General features: G+C 42.0%; 1 long non-coding RNA gene across 1 annotated transcript; it reads right to left on the bottom strand.

Annotated features, from left to right (window-relative positions):
• Positions 1-4592: 4592 nt before the first annotated feature.
• Positions 4593-13672, bottom strand: LOC120224218. The gene is made up of 2 exons (XR_005526497.1): positions 13382-13672; positions 4593-4702 (listed from the first exon to the last, which is right to left on the bottom strand). It is a non-coding gene; the product is annotated as an uncharacterized LOC120224218 (long non-coding RNA).
• Between the last annotated feature and the right edge of the window lie 6395 nt (positions 13673-20067).

Below are 20067 nucleotides of genomic sequence, written 5' to 3'. Positions count from 1 at the left end.
GATGGAATAATGAAGTCAACAACTGCTGTGAGGGAAACGGGGTAGAAATCACGCATGTAAGTTCCAGGGCTTCCTCAGGACAGCGGCATGGGACCAATGGGAAGCCTGGACCAGTGGGTACAGATTGCATTTTACAACTCAAAGTATCTCATTAAAAAAACCTAATAACATGTGTGAGAGGTATTATTGTCTTGATTTTACAGATGAAAACTAAGACTCAGAGAATTAAACCCGATTTGGACCTGAATTCAAAACCAGTTCTTGGCCATTACGAAGACATTGCTTTTATGTCGTCGTACTGCCTGGTTTGTGCCTGCGAATGCCAAAAAGATGCGCGTAGCTGAACTTTTGCAGTTGGGAGAAAGGACGTCTTCAAGTAACCAGACTTCCTTCGGTTCTGCCGCAGCTGCGGGTTTTACTAGATGGAGATCCTGCAGTGCGGTCACGTCCAGCAGATGTCAGCATTCACCATTCTTTGGCTCTCCCGGGTCTTGCTTTTACAAAGTGTTAGGACATGGAGCCTGTCTTGCGCTTGGGTCCCCAGAATGGCTATTGCATCTGGGCATGAGGTGCAGAGCTGTGTGCAAGAGGGTGCAGCTGAGCACGGCGTCTCGATTCAGTGAGAAGGCATTTGAAATGGTCATGAGCCCTCTGCTGCCCTGATTTTCTAAAATCCAAAGGCGTTCATTTTTTTTTCTCCTCCCTTTTGCCATTTCCTGTTTCTAAAACCCAAGTCATTTCTTCTTTTTAAAAGGTGTCTATTTATTTTGAGAGAGTGAGTGCATGCTGTGTGAGTTGGGGAGAGGGAGGGAGAGAGAATCCCAAGCAGGCAGTGTGGAGCCTGATGTGGGGCTCAATCCCATGACCTTGGGATCTTGACCTGAACTGAAATCAAGAGTCCAAGGCTTAACTGACTGAGCCCCGCAGGCGCCCGAAAACCAGCCCGTTTCCGATGGATGAGCCAAACAGTTATTACCTGGCCTTTGGCCAAGGCTGCGCAGAGAAAGAGGAGGCTCTTGAAGTTTCCAGAGGATGCCGGAATGCTACCGGTGCCAGGGGCAGCTGGGATGTGGACCAGGCTGGAGTGTGGCTTCTGACGAGGGGTCAGAAATAGCCCCAAACACCAAGGTTTCTCTTCTGCTCAGCTTCTCTGTGCCTCAGATCCCACCCCTGCAAGTTCATCCTGTGGCTCTAATCTTTTTTTTTCCGTTTATAGTTTATTGTCAAGTTGGTTTCCATAGACACTCAGTGCTCATCCCCACAAGTGCCCTCCCCCATGCCCATCACCCCCCTTGCCCTCCCATCAGTCCTCAGTTTGTTCTCAGTTTTTAAGCGTCTCTTATGGTTTGCCTCCCTCCCTCTCCTTAACTATCTTTTCCCCTTCCCCTCCCCCATGGTCCTCTGTTAAGTTTCTCCTGATCCACATCTGAGTGAAAACATGGTCCTTCTCTGCCTGACTTATTTCGCTCAGCATAACACCCTCGAGTTCCATCCATGTTGCTACAAATGGCCAGATTTCACTCTTTCTCATTGCCCGTGGCTCTAATCTTAACCTTACAGGTTTCATGAGAAGGAATGATCTCTTAAATGTATTTATATCGAAGTGCAAATGAATTTGAACTTTATGTTTTGTCTAATGGGAGAAACCAGGCCGTGCTGAGAAAATGAATTGCCTCTGGTGTGCCTGGAAATGTTCGAGAAGGGTCTAAGGGGGGGTGTGGAGAGCGAGGGTGGCAAACTTCTGTGATCTCCCTGTCTGGCCCAGGCTGATGGGCACGGTGCCTGGGAGGACTTCCTTTGCTTCCTGTCTCTCATACCCTCCGCGACTTCACCCTGACAATTCAAGTGTTGTAAAGAGTGCACCTAACATGATGACTGGTTCGCCAAAACCTCGGGGCCAACAAAAGATGGAAAATGTTGGCTTCCTGTTCCAAAATTGCAGCTCTGGGAGAGGGAAGCTCACCGACCTTAATGGCACCAGTAGCCTGTTAAAAATAGTCCATTTGCAGCTATTTTAAAAAAAAAGACAAACATAGAAAGAAGGAAGCTACAGCATGTGGCTTTTATTTGCTAATCATATGCGTAGTGTTCAATCCTGCAAACTTTCTCTGTAACAAAGGTCCCTCTACAATTCAGTGCATGTCCTCCTTGGGCGATGCTGCTGGTAGTAAAGCTCTCTCCTTGACCGAAAACTTAAAATAATATGCCCTTCAGAACATGTGACATTCTGGGCACATGGCCACAGATGAAAGTCTTAAATAAATGGGGCTCGGTCCGACTTGCAGAGGCAGAGAGAGCAGATTCATTACAGAATGGAGAAATGTGGTGTGAAATTGGTAATCTCAAATGCTTTGATCCTTTCTTTTTAGTAATGTATTATTCATTCCGTTTGGTCCTTTCTGCTCCACCATTCTTACATAACCTCGAGCAACCTTTAATGATGATTTATAGGTAAAATTATTCATATAGCAGCGTGTCTGGGTTACCAGACGCATTGGGCCTGCACTGGGTCAATCTGGCCTGACTCAAGGGAGCTCAGAGGGTCATGTGAACCTCACAGTCCGCCATGTCTGGTGGGGGGAAGGGTTTGGCTGGTGACTTTAGACTCCAGTTGATAAGGGGCCCACCCACAGATCTTTGCTCAGTAGGGGCTAAACGGAGGAGATGGGCAGATCTGTCTCTGAAATGTGGTTATAAAGCTTGTAAGTGATAGCTCTAAAAATGCCAGAAGTCAAAATCTCCATATTAGCACTGTTTCCGTCTAGTATCATGGTTATTTGGGGAGGCCGTACACCAATTCAGCATTGCAGTCCCTCAAATCATGTTGGTCAGCTCCTTTCAGATTGTCACAACCTACAGAATGGCCAGGGCTGACTGGTCCGGGGGGTAGACACTAGACCCCTACTGGGCCAGATTCCCGCTCCTGGGACTTGGCAGTGAGAACATGGAGATGCGATGATGGGAGTCTGCTTTCTGAAGCTGACCTGTCTTTCTAGCACTTTCCACAGACTCGTAGGCTCAGGTTCCTGAGCTGCCGGGCTCCTGCCTGCCTGCTGTTTCCTGCCTGCTGTTTCTTCTGGCCGTACACAGTCTGAAAAAGCAGTTGCCAAAATGCGTTGAGACTGTACCCATGATGCTTTAGTTCATCTGTGGTATTAGGTCAAATAAAAGTCCTTGGGATGGTCTATCAGTTGAAAATGAAGCCTTACAATTTTTAGTGCTGATTTTCAAAATTCTATAAGCGAAATATATTCGTATGAAGAATCATATTTGGTTACATAATTGATGTCAGATTCAATTAGTGACGGACTCTGCAATTTGGGTTTTATTACTGAATATTTGGAATCTATTTCAATAGTCACTGCATGGTTTAAACTGAATATTGTCTGTGAGCATATTTGCTTTTTTTTTTTTTTTTTAAATTCCTTTTCTCAGGGGTGCCTGGGTGGCTCAGTCGGTTGAACATCTGACTCTGGCTCAGGTCATGATCTCACGGTACGTGGCTTCGAGCCCCGTGTCGGCTCTGTGCTGACAGCTCAGGGCCTGGAGCCTGCTTTGGATTCTGTGTGTCCCTCTCTCTCTGCTCCTCCCCCACTCATGCTCTGTTTCTGTCTGTCTCAATAATAAATAAACATTAAAAAAAAAAATCCTTTTCTCAGTCATTTTAATTGCAGTAAGTATGAAACCATTTCACGAAAGTTTCTAAATAAAGAGCCAAAAGACACAAACCTAATCTGAATTGCTTTTACCCACAGGATAGAAATACATGGTTCAGACAGAACCTATAACAACAAATTTACTATCAAATGTTCCCAGTAAGTTCACCTACATCTCTACCTTACAAGAAGGCAAAACTGTAATGTAAATTTCCTAAGATATTCACAATGATATTATGGTTTTGTGAAGGCTGGCTTGGTTTTCTTTTAAGTTTATTTCTTTTTTAGTAGTCTCTACACCCCATGTGGGGCTTGAACTCACAACCCTGAGATCAGGAGTCACATGCTCTTCAACTGAGCCAGGCTTGATTTTGACGGGAAAGCCAGCAACATGATTTTATGAGATCTTTTGAATAGGGAAAGTGAGACTTAGATATATTTTTCCTAACCATTAATTTAAAATCTGAGCATTATGGGATTTATGGGTGAAAAAAAAGCCCAAACAGTATGAGGCCAACCAGGATAGTATGTGTTTTAGACTTCCAGACAGGATCTTTTGCCATTTTTACAGATTTTTCTGAAAGGTGAAGATCAGCTGTGCTGTGCAGTGAATGTCTGAAGTGTGTGCTAGTAACAGCTACCGCTGTGGTGTAAATACATACATGGAAAGTTGTAGTTATGTATTTATGAGTCTATTTGTTGCTTAATTTCAAAGGGTAAATTCCAAACTCCAGTCCTTGAGATTAAATCTTTTTATTCCGTTAATTTTCAAATAAAAAAAGACTCCGGGATTCTCATGTCTGTCACTCAGTATCAGCATTATGCCAATTCTAGTTCATCTCATACCCTGAACCCCCTTACTCCCCACTCCCCCTGTTCTTTTAAAGGAAGTTCAAGGTCACATGTCTTTCTTCTGAAAACATTTCCGCTTGCCTCTTAAGGATTTTTTTTTTTTAAACATGACCACAGTCTCTTCTGACTTCCTTTTACTGGACGTGAGGAGTAGGATCCGCCGTTTCTCATCTTCTCCCTTCCTCTCTTTGTGTCTGTGAATTTAATATGGAATTGTAAGCCTCCTCCCTCATTTGTTTCTCCTTTTTATAACAGACCCAAACTTATAAACGATAATCACATTGTGCAGTCACTTTTTACATCTAATACCTCCCCCTGAGTGACTGTTTTCAATAATCACCATCAATCCTTCCCAACCATGACTTCCTCATATTTGAATTCTTATTTTGCCTTCATTTGTCATTACTATGAACCATGTTTTCATGTGATTTATACAGGAAGTGTGGCTGTGTCATCATCCATATACTTGCATACCTTAAAATGCTTTTCTTGAGTGAGGGCATGAATGATACTTGCTTATGAATAATTCTTGGGACATCGGGTTTTTTTCTTCGAAGCTCTCTTGCTGTAAATCAGTTTGTCTTCAGTTATTTAGTGCTTCAGAGATTTATAAGGTGAGAAGAGAAACACTGTGTGGGGTTTTCCACTGAAGGGGTAACGTTCTGCCCTTGCATAATTAGGGCTCTGTGGCATGCTACAGTACCCTGTACATTTTTTTAAATTTTGTTTTTACATTTATTTATTTATTTTGAGAGACAGAGCACAAATGGGAGAGGGGCAGAGAGAGAGGGAGACACAGAATCCGAAGACAAGCTCCAGGCTCCAAGCTGTCAGCATAGAGCCCGACACAGGGCTCGAACTCACAAACTGCAGGATCATGACCCAAGCCAAAGTTGGATTCTCAACCAACTGAGCCACCCAGACGCCCCTACAGTACCCTGTAAGTTAAGAACTTTTCTGCTATGTGAAATAAGTGAGAGAAATAAAGCTACCATATGACTTCACTCATATCTGGAATTTAAGAAAAAAAAAACAAATATGCAAAGAAAAAGAGAGAGAGAGGTAAACCAAGAAACAGACTCTTAACTATAGAGAATAAACTAGGGTCACCAGAGGGAAGGTGGGGTGGGGATTAAGGAACGCACTGGTCATGAGGAGCACCGGGTGATGTCTGGAAGCGTTGAGTCACGATATTGTGCACCTGACGCTAATATTACACTGTATGTTAACTCACTGGAGTTGAAATAAAAACTTAGAAAGAAAAGAAGTGTTTGAGAATTCTGGGACACTGCTAAGGAATAGGACTTATCACTGTACGCTGAGCGTTGTGTGAATCAGAACCCCCAGAGAGCCACACAGAGGCATCAGTTTTAGAATCCCTGCCTTCATTTGTGTTTCGGAAACTCTAGGTTTTCATTCTCAAGAACAAAAGCAAACTTGGGCCACATTAGGAAACTACATGATGCCAGATATCCTTGAACCCATTCTCATTCAGAAAAACTTCAGAAGAGAAAAGAAATACCTTAAAATATGATTTCTCTTTGCTGAAACAAATCACTTCATAGCACCAGTGGAGATGTTGGCCTCTGAAAATATAATCCAATGGCAAAAACCTAATTTAAAAACATTTTTTAAATGTTTTTATTTATTTTTGAGAGAGAGAGAGACAGTGTGAGCAAGGGAGGGTCAGAGAGAAAGGGAGACGCTCAACTGACTGAGCCACCCGGGCGCTCCCAAAAAACTAATTTTTAATGTAAACCCCTCAAAGACAATGATTTAAATGTCTAAAACACGGCAAACATGACCAAACCTTGTATTGAAAGATTTTTATCTCAAACTTTGAAGAATAGGACTTGTGGATTTTTTACGTACAGTGTTATTTTCAGAGTAGAAAGATCTTTAGTTCCAGGGTGGGAAATGAACCTTTGGGTTTTAGGAAGTAAGCACTTGGCTTTTATTTTGATATTCCTGCTGGAGGGAAGAGTGGTATTTTCTCAGAAGCCTCCTTTAAGATAATTCATGAAAAGTAATGAATGGCTGATTCTTAACTTCAGAGGATTGACTTCTTAAAATCAATTGAGAAGCACAGATACATATTATACATTCTTTCATGTAGGTATGCATATGTATATATTTTTAAAAATATACATTTTTTTCTGAAGTATAAAGAATGCTTTACTCCTTTTGGTAGCCATCTGAGTGTTCTATTAAAAATAGAGTCGAGGGGCGCCTGGGTGGCTTAGTGGGTTAAGCATCCGACTTTCGCTTAGGTCATGATCTCGCCGTTCGTGGGTTCGAGCCCCGCATCGGGCTCTGTGCTGACTGCCAGCTCAGAGCCTGGAGCCTGTTTCAGAGTCTGTATCTCCCTCTCTCTCTGACCCTCCCCTGCTCACGCTGTCTCTCTCTCTCTCTCTCCTAGAAATAAATAAAAAATATTAAAAAAAAATAGAGTCGAGTGGGAGGTATGGTGGGCATGGTGAGGCCTCTCAGTACTTAGGTCATTTCTATGTTTCCCAGTCTCCTTTGCAATTACATTGGCCAGGTGCTCAGCTCTGATCAGGGTGAACATGAATGGAAGTGATGACATTTGCCTCCCCCACAGGGAGTTAAGCTTCCTTTCCCCACTCTTCTTTTCCTAAATATGCCTGTAGGGTGACTTTGGATCCACTACGTGGCATAGCCACCAAGATGGAACCAGTCACTGGGTAGAGTCTGACCTACCTCAAATTGGCATGACTGAAAAATATGCTTTTGTTGTAAGGCAGTGAGATTTAGGGGCCCTGTTTATTACTGCAGCATGAGCCGGCCTATCTGACTGATATAGAGGAGTCGTCTGAGTTGGGCTGTTTGCAGTAAAGATCTAATATTTGGTGTCTGGTGTTTTTGTCAGCCAAGAGGAAACATTTATTTGTTATTCATGAAAACATTTCTTAAATTTTATGAAAATCATATGAAGGATTTTTGCAGTTACTTTTCACCATTCACTTTGGAACTGATCACTGTTTCCTTTCTTACTTTGGAAGGCATGAGCTGGCAACCTAGATCTTCATGAAGGTAAGAGAGAATCCAAATGAGCTATACAAGCACAACTCTGGGACAATAACCATACCCTTTATGATAAGCTGAAATATTATTTGACTTCATTTTTGTTTTGCTTTTAATGTGACACAATTGTCCTGGGTTCTATGAGCTACAGACGGAATAATTGAGGAACTTTTTCCACCTTTGCAAAGACTATAACAGGCTTCCTTAATGTCCTCATCAAAGGAAGGCGATATACAGAGGGCTCACTGAAAGCCCTGAATCTGGAGTCTCGTTGGGCTGTCCTGCCTCTGAGTTAAAGACAGCCATGCTGCTGGTGATCATAGCATAATGTGTAGAACTGGGTTTTTTTTTAAATGTTTTATTTATTTCTGAGAGAGAGAGAGATAGTGTGAGCAGGGGAGGGTCAGAGAGAGGGAGACAGAATCTGAAGCAGGCTCCAGGCTCTGAGCTAGCTGTCAGCACAGAGCCTGACGTGGGGCTTGAACTCACGAACTGTGTGATCATGACGTGAGCCGAAGTCGGACGCTTAACCGACTGAGCCACCCAGGTGCCTATAGAATTGTTGAATCACAGGGTGCCTGGGTGGCTTAGTGCCACGGGGTGCTGATTGCCAGCTCAGAGCCTGGAGCCTGTTTCAGTCTGTGACTCCCTCTCTCTCTGACCCTCCCCTGCTCACGCTCTCTCTTTCTCTCTCTCTCTCTCTCCTAGAAATAAATAAAACATTAAAAAAAAAAAGAAAAAATAAGGAATTGTTGAATCACTATGTGGTACACCTGAAACTACTATAACATTGTATGTCAACTATACCTCAATAATAATACTAATAATACTAATACTAATACTTTGCTATTATTATTAGCAACCTCAGCTAGAAATCTGCCGTAATAGGTACTGGAGAATTGCCAATTAACATTTGCATGCGAACTATAGAAGATCTAATCACGACATACTTCCAAATGAACCTTTTTCTCAAGAGGTTTGTGAACATCTTAAGTGTTAAACTAATTACTACAGAATTCTTTTCAGAGGGCCTTCAAAAAAAACCCCCAATTTTATCCTTACTGAGCTTACTCTTTCTCACATGAAAGCAGGACAAAATAATTTTGTCTTCTGAGTACATTTATGTTAAGGTATTGGATACTAGAAACATAATTCCTTTTTAACTAGGATATTTTTTTTCTTCTCTTCTGCATCCTTTTCATCACACAAAGCAGCACTGTCTTTGTAGCTACACTTTGGGGCCTCGACATTTAATTTTGTCCTTTTGGTCTGTAACATCCCCAAACAAGTGCTTTGATCAGCTGCTCAAGGGATCACATGGCTGGAACAGGAGGGCACTTAGAAGCCTGTGCTCTTAGAGACGCATTGATGTTGGAACGATATGAAAAATAATTTCGTGGAGGGTTCCCTGGCTGGCTCGGTCTGGAAAGCATGTGACTCTTGATCTCCAGGTTAAAAAAATAATTTGGTGGAAGGGACTTTCTTGTCGAAGCTCGGGCCGTTTTTATTACTGAAGAGGGGCGCATACACATATCCACATATAAATCTGTATCGATAGGTGGATTTGACTTCTTGCCAGTGTGGCTTTATGCTTTCTCTCTTTCTCTTGTCTTTCAGTTAGGGAGTGATTAGCCCAGGGGACACTCGGCATTCCATTTGCACTCCTCATCCTGAGTGAAAGAAAGGAAGCAAAAATCCCAATGGAGAAAAATATTCTGAGGAAGACAGGTGCGTGATTATATGTGTGGGGGTATGAATTTATTTTGTAGCAAACTAGTGGCCCACGTAGGAGTACTTTAGGTTGAATGCACAAAGAAAACTCTATTAAGAAATCTGACTTCAGGCCCGTGAAATTATAGTTTACTTTGTAAATCACAGTCAGAAGACATTGAATTAGTAATGAAATCAGCACCAAAAAAAAAAAAAAAAGACAACAACCAAAAACCTGGGTTCAAATCACCATGGAGCTGACTTCACACAATGTAACCATCCAGTGTTTCTAAACTGGCATTCTCATCTCTAAAACAGGTCTAATGACCCCAGTGCTACCCACCCAGTGACATTGGTTAAGAATCCACATGAGCCGAGGGGCACTTGGGTGGCTCAGGCGGTTAAGCGTCCGACTTCAGCTCAGGTCATGATCTCATGGTTCATGGGTTCGAGCCCCGCATCGGGCTCTGTGCTGACAGCTCAGAGCCTGGAGCCTGCTTCGGATTCTGTGTCTCCTTCTCTCTCTGACCCTCCCCTGCTCACGCTGTCTCTCTCTCTCTCTCTCAGAAATAAATAAAACATTAAAAAAAAAAAATGATCCACATGAGCCGGAAGAGCCACAACGACACACGCAGGAAGTATGGTGCTGGTGTCCGCAGGCCACCTACCTTTGGAGGTTTGTTTTCTTTTAACTTTCTATTTTGAAATAATGATGGATTCATGGTTAAGTTCCAAGAGAGGATGTGCAGCAGTCCCAGGCGTCTGTCACTCAGCTTCCCCAAAGGAAAATGCGTGACTGTTGTACGATATCAAAATCGGGGAAACTGACTTTGTGCCATTCATAGAGCTTTTTCAGTTTTCCCATGTCTTCCCGAGCACTCGTGTGTGTGTGTGTGTGTGTGTGTGTGTGTACTCCTAAAAAGTCTTATCACACCTGGAGGTGTGTGTCACCACCACCGAAATCAAGATAAAGAACTGTCCCACCTCCCCAAAGTTCCCCCAATCGTTGGCAACCACGAATCTGTTCTCGAACTCTATAATTTTATTTCGAGAAAAGGAACAGTTCATTCCTTTTGCGTATCAACAGTTGATTCTTTTATTGTTGCTTCATTAGTATTCCGTAGCATGGACATACCACAGTCCTTCGTTAGACGTTTGAAGGACTTTTGGGATGTTTCTAGGTTTTGGCTCTTCTCCGTGAAGCTGCTGTGAGCGTTAGCATACAGATTTTGTGTAAATGAGTGTTTTCATTTCTCCCCGGGGTAAGTGGCCAATAGTGAAATAGGTGGGCCATGTGATTGTTGCATGTTTGGTTCGGAAAGAAACTGCCAGATGGTTTTCCAGACTGGCTGAGCCACTGTGGGTTCTTACCAGGAACACTTGGGTGATCTAGTTCTTCTACATCCTTGCCAGCACTTGGTTTTTTTTCCATTGTTTTCTCATTTTAGCCATTCTGATAGGGATGTAGTAATATTTTATTGTGTTTTTAGTTTGAGTTTTCCTTGTGGCTATGATGTTAACTATCTTTCCATGTGTTTATTTGCCATATGCATATACTCTTTGATAAAAGGCTGCTATTCTAGTTGGATTTTTTTGTTATTTTATTCCAGAGTTTTGAGAGTTCTTTATATAGTCTAAATACGAGGCCTTTGTCAGATACAGGATTCTCGAATATTTCCTCAAAGTCTGTGGGTTGTCTTTTTATCCTCTTAATAGGGGTTTTGGCAGAGCAAAGGTTTATTTTTGATATTTTGAGGTTCAACTTACTATTTTTTTCTTTAGGGACTGTATTCGGACGTCTAAGAACTCTTCTTAGCCTTAGGTCAGTCAAAGGTTTACAGAAACCTTTTTTTTCCAAGAAGTTTTATTTTACTTATGGTTGTACTTTTTAAAGTCCGTGATGCAGTTTGAGTTAATTTCTGTATAAGACGTGAGGCTTCAGTCTAAGATTTTAAATGTTTCCATCATCGGCCTCTAGACATCTAGACACATTCTGGCCCATGTCTGTCTCCCTGTCTACTTTTCTACCTTTCTAGACATTATTTCACTTTCCTACCTTACATTTCATCTCTTTCACTCTTTCATTAGGCCACTTTCAGTTGCTCATTTCATATTCCTCATATACCATCCTAGCTTCTTATTTCCTTAATGATCGAAAGATTGTACTTATATGGCTATCATCTCCCACTGACATAAGTCATGCCGAGAATATGATCATATGTTGATAATGTTTGTCTTTCCCAATATACTGTAAGCCTGTCGAGAGGAAGGAGCATATCCTTCTCAAAAGCTGGCCCAGGTGTTGCAGATAACATGGATACGGTTATATTTGTAGAATTAAAGTGAATCAAGTTCTACCGTCCTTATATATGCTAGAAGAGGGACACATTCACCTATATGAGTATCTGTATTCAGATGCAACAAAAACGATTTTTTTGAAGAGGCAGAACTGATTGGAGAGGCCAGTAGCATCCCAACGGGCTCACTCCTGACTGCTCATACCTTGGCTTTACAGGCTGACCTATTCCGAAGTCAGGATGGCAGCTAGGATTGCGTGGGGCTGGCGGTACATTTGATTTCAGGATGCCGTGGGAAGATGTACTGCTGATTCATAAATACTTCCCCAATTCATTTGTCTATGGTTCTGCTTAAAGCGTTCCCCCTAAAACACTTAGAACTTTGAAATTATATGTGTGTACACACACACATATATTACATATTATATGTATAGGTGCATAATATATATATGTGCACACACACAAAACATACGTATGTTGTTGTTGCTGTTTCTTCAGAAATCTCTTTTGCATTTAGGCTTAGACACCCATTAATGAAGGACTTCTGGCCAATATATCCATTTCATTTTAGTTTCCTAAAGACCTAGTACTCAGGTGATAACGAGGGCAGTGGGGTTTCACATATTATTTGTTCATGTCTGTCCGAAAGCTCAAAAGTGAAGGTCAGTACATTTCTACAGAAAAATCTTTTTAATGACTTAGTGAAAAACCCAACACTTGGGGTGCCTGGGTGGCTTAGTCGGTTAAGCATCTGACTTTGGTTCAGGTCATGATCTCATAGATTGTGGGTTCAAGCCCCAGGTCAGGCTCTGCAGTGACAGCTCAGAGCCTGGAGCCTGCCTCAGATTCTGTGTCTCCCTCGTTCTCTCTGCCTCTCCCCCACTTGTGTTTGTTTTTCTCTCTCTGTCTCAAAAATAAATAAATAAGCATTTATAAAAACAAACAAAAACACACAACACTTTCCTTCTTGTCCCAACTGGTTAAAATAACATGACTGGCACGAAATCATGATTATTCTCAGGGTATGAGCCATCACACAAGGAACGATAAATGTTTCGGTGTTAAGGTATTTGGGTAGGTTTGCTGCGGTATGATTGCAGCATTTAATTCTCAGCTCTGATTATTGGAAGCCAGTAGCACATGCTCATCCCCTCCACTCCAAATAACCTCTTGAGAGATGATTCTATTAATAGTGAAGAGGATTTACAGACTTAAACTACAAAGATACACACAACACTGAGCAGGTAAATTGTCACTCTTTGGGGAAATAATGTTACCCATTGATAGAATCCATGCTTAGAAAATTCACCTTAAGAAGCTATGTATTTCAGAAAAAGCATCCCTTAGCTTCTTAATGTTCTCATGTTCCTGTATTGTCTTATCAGTTTTTTCTCAAGCAATTTCGGTAGAACGTGGTCTGTAATTTTTCTTTCATTACTACACGGGATATAATTTTTATTTTGGAGAAAAACATCTAAGCCACAGTAGCCACAGAGCATCAATAGTCATAAAAATCTATGGCTAAGTTTTCTGCTTGTTTAAAACATCACCTCCTGAAACAAGCAAAAAAACAATAAAAAGTAAGCATTTGTCTTAGTAAAGGGAAGCTGTTTAGATCAGAGGAAACTGGACAGAGCAGGTAATTATTATCAAGGTTCTAGTTTTTCTCTGGGGGTCGGCTTGAAAACATTTTGACAAATTGTCAATAGGATAGAGTGAGCAGTAGCTCCCTGAGCCAAAGCTTGCTTATGGTTTCATATTCTTTCCAGATAAACCTTTTCCTTGTCAAGAAAGGATCATGGAAGGTGGAGATCATCTTACCTTGACGTCACGCACAGTCTTGGGGCTTCCTTCATTTTCCATGGCTTGGAGAATACTGGCATTATATCCCTCAGCCCGAGGCAGGGGCAGAAATTGCTTCCACAGACATGGCCTGGAGAAATGTTTCTGGAGGCATTCTGGCTTGTCTGGGGAAGGACTGGGCATGTTTTTACAGGGAAGGTCCAAATGAGTCCTGCAGCCTGCTTTTAACAACATTAGCCCAGGGTCCACTCTATTTCTCTTCAATTGGCCAATGCTGGACCATCTGTCAGTCAGCTAGGGACCTCTCTGGAAAGTTACACTATTTTAAGTAAAAGGATTATCTGTTTGGTGGATCAGCAGCTTATCCACCGTTCTTTAGTGTTCTATTCTGGGTAGAGCCTTCTATTTTGATTGTCTAGGTGTGTTATGACTGCCCCCTACTGGCAGAAATGTACTACTAATTCAAATTTAATCCTCAAATGGAAAGAAATGATTTAAGTGATCTATTTGCTTAGGATAGAATGATAAAATAGATTGCTTCGCAATATTCTGCATTAGTTGTGCGAGGCAGGGACTAGGGCCTGATAATCTTGGGCTGTGCAGTCGAGAGACGGGCGGTCCACCTAAGCCGTTTAGGTTTCTTCAAAGGTCATGTTAGCAGCAGTCAGAAATGTGGCTAGAAATGTATGCTCAACTCATACCCAAAATTAAGCCCAAGGATTATTACACTTCTTGATTGATGTCATGTAGGATGAAAGTGATTTTTCTTAGGAGGTAACTGGTCATCTAATGACTAAGCCAAGAGTTGGCTTTGCACATCATACTTCATCTTTGTAAAGTGCCTTATAAATAAAGATTATTCAACAGAGTGCAAAAGGGCAGGACATAATACCTTGAGAGGTGTCTCGTGCTCAACGAGCCCCTGGTGGGTCTGGGGTGCATGGAGATAAAGGCCCCAGGTGTGTATCCTGGAGATTATGAACTGAAGAAGTTTCCTTTAGGAGCACCTGGGTGGCTCAGTCGGTTGAGTGTCCAAATTCGGCTCAGGTCATGACCTGTGGTTTGTGAGTTCGAGCCCAGCATAAAGCTCGCTGCTGTCATGCAGAGCCTGCTTTGGATTCTTTGTCTTCCTCTCTCTCAGCCTCTCTCCTGTTCATGCTCTCTCTCTCTCTCAAAAATAAATTTTCAAAAAATAAAACAATAAAAGTTAGCTTAAAATGGGTAATGTATCTAAATAGACATTTCTCTAAAGAAGATATACAAATGGCCAATAAGCCCATGAAAAGATGCTCAACGTCATTAACCATTAGGGAAACGCAAGTCAAAAGTACAATGATTTTACATGTAATAGGTTGGTTTTAATCAAAAGACAGACAACGACAAATGTTAGTATGTGGAGAAAATAGTACTCTCATGCATTGCCCGTGGAAACATAAAATGTCACAACCACTTTGGAAAAACAGTTTGGCAGTTCCTCAAAGTGTTCAACATAGTTACCATAAGACCCAGCAGTTTCCTCCTACATGTCTACTGAAGCCAGAGAAGTGAAACGTGTGTTCACATGAAGGCTTGCATACAAATGTCTAGTAACTGGAATCCATATGCCCATCCACTGATAACCAAAGTGAAGTATATCCATACAACAGAAAAGGATGAAGTTCGGACACAGGCTGTAACATGGATAAACCTTAAAAACATGCCGAGAGAAGCCAGTCACAAAAGACCACATGGTGTGTGATTCCATTTATAAGAAAATGTCTGGAGTAGGCAAATCTAGAAAGTAGATTAGTGGTTGCCTAGGGCAGGGGGTTTGGGGAAACTTCAATGAATAAGAAGTTTCTTTTTTGGGGTGACGTAAATGTCGTAAAACTGATTTTGGTGATGGTTTCACAACCCAGTGAATACACTAAAAACCCTTAAATTGTATACGTTAAATGGGTGAATTATATGGTATGTGAATTCGATCTCAGTAATGCTGTTAAACCTTTTATAAAAAGAGAGGCAACTTCTTCAAGTGACCAAATGTTTCAGCGCGGCGCAGTGGGTACATACCTTGACAGTTCTGTTCCCTGGGGTCAGTTGAGTGAAGATATGGTCGAACTATATCACTGGTCTGAGGGTCCCGGGACCTGGTTCTGGACTCAGAATGAAAATGGTATACGTGGTATTAATAATCTCAACTTGACGTGGGCAGCCTTTGGGCTGGAAGATTATTTTTTCCTCCTACTCATTTTTCTTGGTGCATTTTGTGCCTGGGGAAACCTGCCCGGGATATTAGGTGGTGTGTCCAGGTAGTACTACAGTTGGGACTCCCCCCCCTCCCCACCGTGTCCACATCCTAGGGCCAGGGCACATCGTCCTGAGCCACTCTGCAAACCAAATCATTCATGTTTCTCTTTTTCCTCAGTGATGTCATTTCGGCCCACCAGCGTTTTCCTCTTGCTCTGACTTTTGTTTTTGCACACTCTATTTTTGGGGTCAGACCTTGGAGGAAACATTTCTTTCAAACATTTGTTAAGTTCTCCTTAGCATTTTCCCCATACTTGTAAAAATTCTCGTTTTTGGAAACTGCTTTCTGTTTCTATGAAAATTATTTCATCTTAAATCAGATTTGTCAACAATTTTATCTATGTCTGCTAATAAAACATTGCACGCTCAGTTCTTGAGAGATCCTGGTAAACATTATTGTTTCGTATTCAGGGGGTATGTGCGTCTAGGGGCACACAGCGGCATCGATTGGCCTTCCCTGGCATTCTGTGTAAAAAACCAAGTTTGCTGGAGATGGAAGTAGGAGGAATTTGCAGGAAGAACGAATTTTACCATCTGCCAGAGTTGAGTAAAGTACTTATTGGCAAATATGTATTTATTTTTCATTACCTCAAGAAACAGGACATCTCTTCAAGGGTCAGTGTAACTGACAGACCTGTGTGTGGGAGGCACAAACAGCTGAGAGAGTGCTGTGAAGAGAGAGGTTAGTGGATTCCTAATCTATACGACTCTGACTTGGGTGTTAGCTCCTCAGAGAGGCAGAAAGCTGGTGGGTTGACAGCCAGTTGAGTAAATGGTAATGAAGAGGAACAGACAAACTGTCAGCCTGGAGGAGGCCAGCCAACACTCTTCCCTCATGCCGATGAGACTGACGATACGCAGAGCCAGGGAGGGACATCCTTACAGGGTCCATCTCCAGTTTCAGACAGTGCTGGAAGACCAAGACCAGGGAACTTCCCAAGACTGCCCAGTTGGCCGTGGGTCACGGCATTTGCTCTACTGACAGGATAGGCAATCTTTGCCGGGTGTCGTGGATCCAAATGGTTACCTTGGTTTTCCTCCATTACTGGGTGTTGAAAGTGGTAGAAGAGCGGTAGTAGGGTCACTTAATCCTGGATTGATAGCCTTAAAGACCCACACGTGGGCCAGATGGAAAGGTGTGCAAATCACTAAGTGATCCTTGACTTTCAGCCAGATTCAATAACTGGAAAAGATTCTGGGTTGTTCCTTTAGAATGAGTAAATACATTTTATTTATCTCTCTCTCTCTCTGCCCATCATCTATCTACCTCAATTAGAGAGAGAAAGAAGCCTGGGCACACATGAGCAGGGGAGGGGCAGAAGAGATAGAGACAGAGAGAAGCTCAACCCTGAGATCAAGAGTGGCATGCTCTACCAATTGAGCCAGCCAGGCACCCCTTGTTGCACTTGCTCTTAACAATTATGTTCAGATTATTCCTGAAAAATTCCCAAGATATTAAACAGCTATCCACAATCTCAAGTTATTTCTCTTGTTGAAATATTTTGTAACAGCCATAATATGAACTTATTTGACTAGTAAACCTAAGTAGAACTAAAGTTCTATGTCTGCGTTGTATTTAATGTTGATAACTCTGAAGACATGAATGTTTTCATTAAGCCAACCCAACTTGGACTAGCTTTTGTATACCAAAGATGATCCCAGCTCATGTGAACTTGAAAAACATTTGGGTTAGTTTCTAGATTTCTGAGAGAATACTTAATTTATGTAAATACTTAATTTATTTTTCTTTAAGTCAATTAAATAGAGTGTCATTACAAACTAATTTTGCCAATACCATCTGGAGATAGAAAAATCATACATTTATAACACACACACATACACACGTGTATAAATGTGTGTGTGTGTAATATATTGAAGGATTTGTCCGAGTAGACATATATATGTGTGTGTGTCTGTGTGTGTGTATAAATATAAACATATAGCAGATACTTTTTAAATTTTAGCCATGAAACAAATCTAATAATACAAACTCACTAGTTTCTAAAAGAACTGTTGGATCCAAATTGTGTTTCTGGCAGTTGCAGTAAATCAAGATTACTTGCTCTGATGACTAAAGCTTCTTACTAGTATTTGTGATAGACTTATGATATTTTCATTTGCTTTTTGTAAAGAAATTTTTGAAGGGGCAATTTTTAACTCATTTAGTGTCTTAGGAGACTTCTGCATACCCATTATTGGAGGGAAGTATCCTTTTTCTCTAGGGCACCTTATAAACTGATAAGGTTATCTAGGTTAGAAGTTCCCCACTATGGCCACTGTAATTTAAGATTATCTTTGGTCAAGTTCATCCGCTCATTCAGACATACCTAGGTTCTGGGCTTATAATTTTTCTCCATATTCTCAGCCAGAGTCCTAGATGGAGGAGTCCCAGCTCTTTGGGCTTGGAGGAACGCATTTCATTTTGCTCTCTCTCTTTTTTTCATTAAAACAGAATTTTACCTGCGGGAGGCCTCACGACGGAGGCAGCTTTGGACCAAGTCTGGAAAAAGAAAGGCTCAGAGCAAGCTGGAGGGCTCACCGTGCAAAAGCGGCAGAGCTCAGATCAGACAGGAACTTTCTGTGCCCTCAAAGACAGAAGTAGTCACAGTGGACTCCGCAGGTACCTATGCCTGAGTGCTCCCTGAGGGCCATCAGGGTCTCCTTTGGATCTTGTTTCTGACACCAGAACTTTTAAAAGACAAACTGAGGCATGATGACATTTTGAAGGGTTTGTCCGAGTAGACATAGATTCCAATCAGGCAGTGCTGAACCGAACATGGCTTGGAGCACCCTGTGAACAGGAGTTGGGCGAAAGGCTTTTACAGAGCAGAAGCAGAGGCGAAGCAAGGGACTAGTCACGTGGCCACAGCTTAAGCAGTGGCCTCAGTTCAGGAAACCTAGTTGGCTGTTTTGATTCGTGGCTCTTAAATTTTGTCTTCTGGAAGGATGCAAGTGCCTCCATGGGAATTGATCTGGCTTAGGTTTTGGTTTGCTTACGTAGGCTCCCGACGCCTGATGGCCATCTGGGTCTATTGAGGACCAGCCGGCTGACACACGCTGACACACGCTCGAAACAAATCAGGGGGTCAGACAGCGTCCAGGCAACGCTTGGCCATGCTCTGTTTCCTGCCCTTTGCCTCCTTCTAATTAGGATCTGTGTTTCTAAAGGTGGGGACTAAATGGTGGTCCCTAAAAGATAGGTCCACATCAGATCCTCGGAGTCTGTGAATGTTTCCTTATTCGGAAAAGGGTCTTTGCAGATGTTATTAAGTTAAGGATTTTGAGACGAGGAGATCATCTTCAGTTATCCAGGTGGGCCCTAAATCCAATGACAAGGTGCTCATAAAGCATAGAGGTGGGAGGAGGATTGTGACCATGGAGGTAGAGTTTGGAATACTGCAGCCACCAGAAGCTAGAAGAGGCAGGGACTAGATTGTACCCCAGAGCCTTGGGCAGGAGCATAGTCTCGCTGACACCTTGATTTTAGATTTCTGGCCTCCAGAACGGGGAAAGAATACATATCTGGAACCTCTGGGGTTTTTTTAGCCTCCAAATTTGTAACAATTTGATACAGTGGTCCTAAGAAACTAATACAGTCAGAAGTCCTTTTCTTTCTTTCTTTTTTTTTTACGGTTTATTTATTTTTGAGATAGAGAGAGACAGAGCATGAGTGGGGAGGGGCAGAGAGAGAGGGAGACATAGAATCTGAAACAGGCTCCAGGCTCTGAGTTGTCAGCACAGAGCCCGACACAGGGCTCGAACCCACGAATCGTGAGATCATGACCTGAGCCGAAGTTGGACGCTTAACTGACTGAGCCACCCAGGTACTCCAGAAGTCCTTTTCTTAGTCTGAAGCAGTGCTTCTCTATGGTTTCCTCATTTTTGCCCAATCCAAGAGAGAGAAAAAAAAAAATCAAGCCAAAATTTAAAGTGAATTTAGTTTCTCCCTAACAAAAGAAGCTAAATACTAAAAATGTTGGCAGATAGGGTTGAGTCATTATGGGTCACAGATCACTGTAATGTCTATGGTTTTCTCAACTTCAAGAACCATTTTGCCACAATATTATCTCCCCAGTTTCCATTGAATGTACAAGCTCTAAAAATATAGGAAATGAGTAAAAAGGAGAAAATTACTGGAGAAGGAAGCATTGACCATGTAGACAGAAATCAGTGGAAATTTAGGCCAACTAATCTTTTATTTTAAGAAAGGTCTATTTGGAGAAAAAGCTATAAAAAGTCAGTTTGCAACCTTTTGGTCAACTTACAAAAGTTTCCTGAGAATAAAAGTTATTAAAAAGAATGTGTTATATATATATATATGTTACATATTTAATGTTTATTTATTTTTGAGAGACAGAGTGTGAGCTGGGGAGGGGCAGAGAGAGAGAGAGAAAGAGACCAGAAACCGAAGCAGG

This window comes from Hyaena hyaena, unplaced genomic scaffold (assembly GCF_003009895.1).
Source record: "Hyaena hyaena isolate Hyena2069 unplaced genomic scaffold, ASM300989v1 scaffold_1127, whole genome shotgun sequence".
In the NCBI taxonomy this organism is placed as follows: Eukaryota; Metazoa; Chordata; class Mammalia; order Carnivora; family Hyaenidae; genus Hyaena; species Hyaena hyaena.
The sequence above is the reverse complement of the archived record's forward strand: the minus strand, read 5'-3'. Positions and strand labels throughout refer to the sequence as shown.